Genomic DNA, 4,254 nt, shown 5'->3' on the forward strand with positions numbered 1-4,254 from the left:
TAGTATATAGGAATGCCAGAGATTTCTGTGCATTAATTTTGTATCCTTCTACTTTAACTAATTCATTGATTAATTCTACTCATTTTCTGGTAGCATCTTTAGGATTCTCTATGTATAGTATCATGTCATCTGCAAAGAGTGACAGCTTTACTTCTTCTTTTCCAGTTTGGATTCCTTTTATTTCCTTTTCTTGTCTGATTGCTGTGGCTAAAACTTCCACAACTATGTTGAATAAGAGTGGTAGAATGGGCAACCTTGTCTTGTTCCTGATCTTAGTGGAAATGCTTTCAGTTTTTCACCACTGAGGATGATGTTGGCTGTGGGCTTGTCATATATGGCCTTTATCATGTTGAAGAAAGTTCCCTCTATGCCTACTTTCTGCAGGGTATTTATCATAAATGGGGGTTGAATTTTGTCAAAAGCTTTCTCTGCATGTATTGAGATGATCATATGGTTTTTCTCATTCAATTTGTTAATATGGTTTATCACATTGATAGATTTGCATATATTGAAGAATCCTTGCATTCCTGGAATAAACCCCACTTGATCATGGTGTATGATCCTTTTAATGTGCTGTTGGATTGTGTTTGCTAGTATTTTGTTGAGGATTTTTGCATCTATGTTCATCAGTGATATTGGCCTGTAGTTTTCTTTCTTTGTGACATCCTTGTCTGGTTTGGTATCACGGTGATGGTGGCCTCATAGAAGGAGTTTGGGAGTGTTCCTCCCTCTGCTATATTTTAGAAGAGTTTGAGAACGATAGGTGTTAGCTCTTCTCTAAATGTTTGATAGAATTCACCTGTGAAGCATTCTGGTCCTGGGCTTTTGTTTATTGGAAGATTTTTAATCACAGTTTCCATTTCAGTGCTAGTGAGTGGTCTGCTCATATCTTCTATTTCTTCCTGATTCAGTCTTGGCAGGTTGTGCATTTCTAAGCATTTGTCCATTTCTACCAGATTGTCCATTTTATTGGCATAGAGTTGCTTGTAGTAATCTCTGATGATCTTTTTTATTTCTGCATGTGTCAGTTGTTACTTCTCCTTTTTCATTTCTAATTCTATTGATTTGAGTCTTCTCCCTTTTTTTCTTAATGAGTCTGGCTAGTGGTTTATCTATTTTGTTTATCTTCTCAAAGAACCAGCTTTTAGTTTTATTGATGTTTGCTATTTTTTCCTTCATTTCTTTTTACATTTATTTCTGATCTGATTTTTATGATTTCTTTCCTTCTGCTAGCTTTGGGGTTTTTTGTTCTTCTTTCTCTAATTGCTTTAGGTGCAAGGTTTGGTTGTTTATTCGAGATGTTTCCTGCTTCTTAAGGTGGGCTTGGATTGCTATAAACTTACCCCTTAGAACTGCTTTTGCTGCATCCCATAGGTTTTGGGTCGTTGTGTCTCCATTGTTATTTGTTTCTAAGTATTTTTTTATTTCCACTTTGATTTCTTCAGTGATCACTTCGTTATTAAGTAGTGTATTGTTTAACCTCCATGTGTTTGTATTTTTTGCAGATCTTTTCCTGTAATTGATATCTAGTGTCATGACGTTGTTGTCGGAAAAGATACTTGATACAATTTCAATTTTCTTAAATTTACCAAGGCTTGATTTGTGACCCAAGATATGATCTATCCTGGAGAATGTTCCATGAGCACTTGATTAAAATGTGTATTCTCTTGTTTTTGGATGGAGTGTCCAATAAATATCAATTAAGTCCATCTTGTTTAATGTATCATTTAAAGCTTGTGTCTCCTTATTTACTTTCATTTGGGATGATCTGTCCATTGGTGAAAGTGGAGTGTTAAAGTCCCCTACTATGAATGTGTTATTGTCGATTTCCCCATTGATGGCTGTTAGTATTTGCCTTATGTATTGAGGTGCTCCTATGTTGGGTGCATAAATATTTACAACTTTTATATCTTCTTGGATCAATCCGTTGATCATTATGTAGTGTCCTTCTTTGTCTCTTCTAATAGTCTTTATTTTAAAGTCTATTTTGTCTGATATGAGAATTGCTACTCGAGCTTTCTTTTGGTTTCCATTTGCATGGAATATCTTTTTCCATCCCCTTACTTTCAGTCTGTATGTGTCTCTAGGTCTGAAGTGGGTCTCTTGTAGATAGCATATATAAAGGTCTGGTTTTTGTTTCCATTCAGCCAATCTGTGTCTTTTGGTGGGAGCATTTAGTCCATTTACATTTAAGGTAATTATCGATATGTATGTTACTATTCCCATTTTCTAAATTGTTTTGGTTTCGTTATTATAGGTCTTTTCCTCCTCTTGTGTTTCTTGTCTAGAGAAGTTCCTTTAGCATTTGCTGTAAAGCTGTTTTGGTGGTGCTGAACTCTCTCAGCTTTGGCTTGCCTGTAAAGGTTTTAATTTCTCCATCAAATCTGAATGAGATCCTTGCTGGGTACAGTAATCTTGGTTGCAGGTTTTTCTCCTTCATCACTTTCAGTATGTCCTGTCACTCCCTTCTGGCTTGTAGAGTTTCTGCTGAGAGATCAGCTGTTAACCTTATGGGGATTCCCTTGTGTGTTATTTGTTGTTTTTCCCTTGCTGCTTTTAATATGCTTTCTTTGTATTTAATTTTTGACAGTTTGATTAATATGTGTCTTGGCATATTTCTCCTTGGATTTATCCTGTATGGGACTCTCTGTGCTTCCTGGACTTGATTAACTATTTCCTTTCCCATATTAGGGAAGTTTTCAACTGTAATCTCTTCAAATATTTTCTCAGCCCCTTTCTTTTTCTCTTCTTATTCTGGAACCCGTATAATTCGAATGTTGGTGCGTTTAAAGTTGTCCCAGAGGTCTCTGAGACTGTCCCCAGTTCTTTTCATTCTTTTTTCTTTATTCTGCTCTGTAGTAGTTATTTACACTATTTTATCTTCCAGGTCACTTATCCGTTCTTCTGCCTCAGTTATTCTGCTATTGATCCCATCTAGAGTACTTTTAATTTCATTTATTGTGTTGTTCATAGTTGCTTGTTTCATCTTTATTTCTTCTAGGTCCTTGTTAAATGTTTCTTCCATTTCGTCCATTCTATTTCCAAGATTTTGGATCATCCTTACTATCACTATTCTGAATTCTTTTTCAGGTAGACTTATTATTTCCTCTTCATTTGTTAGGTCTGGTGCATTTTTATCTTGCTCCTTCATCTGCTGTGTGTTGTTCTGTCTTCTCATTTTGCTTATCTTACTGTGTTTGGGGTCTCCTTTTTGCAGTCTGCAGGTTTGTAGTTCCCGTTGTTTCTGATGTGTGTCTCCAGTGGCTAAGGTTGGTTCAGTGGGTTGTGTAGGCTTCCTGGTGGAGGGGACTAGTGCCTCTGTTGTGGTGGATGAGGCTGGATCTTGTCTCTCTAGTGGGTAGGTCCATATCTGGTGCTGTGTTTTGGGGTGTCTGTGGACTTATTATTATTTTAGGCAGCCTCTCTGCTAATGGATGGGGTTGTCTTCCTGTTTTCCTAGGTGTTTGGCATAGGGTGTCCAGCACTGTAGCTTGCTGGTCGTTGAGTGAAGCTGGGTGCTGGTGTTATGATGGAGGTCTCTGGGACATTTTCGCTGTTTGATATTATGTGGAGCTGGGAGGTCTCTTGTTGACCAGTGTCCTGAAGTTGGCTCTCCCACCTCAGAGGCACAGCACTGACTCCTGGCTGCAGCCCCAAGAGGCTTTCATCCACACGGCTCAGAATAAAAGGGAGAAAATGTAGAGAGAATTAGTAGAAGTATGAAGAAAGAAAGAAAGAAAGAGACAGAAAGAAAGAAAGGAGGGAAGGAAGGAAGGAAGAAAGAAAGAAAGAAAGAAAGAAGAAAAGAAGGCAAGAAGGCAAGAAAGGAGGGAGGGAGTGAGGGAGGAAGGAAGGAAGGAAGGAAGAAAGAAAAGAAAGAAAGAAAGAAGAAAAGAAGGCAAGAAGGCAAGAAGGAAAGAAAGGAGGGAGGGAGGGAGGGAGGAAGGAAGGAAGGAGGGAAGGAAGAAAAAAAAGAAAGAAGATACAGTAAAATAAAGTAAAGTAAAGTATAATAATGTTATTGAATTAAAAATAATTATTTAGAGGGAAAAAAAAAGGGACGGATAGAACCTTAGGACAAATGTTGGAAGCAAAGCTATACAGACAAAATCTTACACAGAAGCATACACATACACCCTCACAAAAAGAGGTAAAGGGGAAAAAATCATAAATCTTGCTCTCAAAGTCCACCTCCTCAACTGGGGATGATTCGTTGTCTAAAGGAGGGAAGGAAGGAAGGAAGGAAAGAAAGAA

The sequence above is a fragment of the Monodon monoceros genome, unplaced genomic scaffold, assembly GCF_005190385.1.
Source record: "Monodon monoceros isolate NGI ecotype Baffin Bay Population unplaced genomic scaffold, NGI_Narwhal_1 Super_Scaffold_22, whole genome shotgun sequence".
Classification (NCBI taxonomy): domain Eukaryota; kingdom Metazoa; phylum Chordata; class Mammalia; order Artiodactyla; family Monodontidae; genus Monodon; species Monodon monoceros.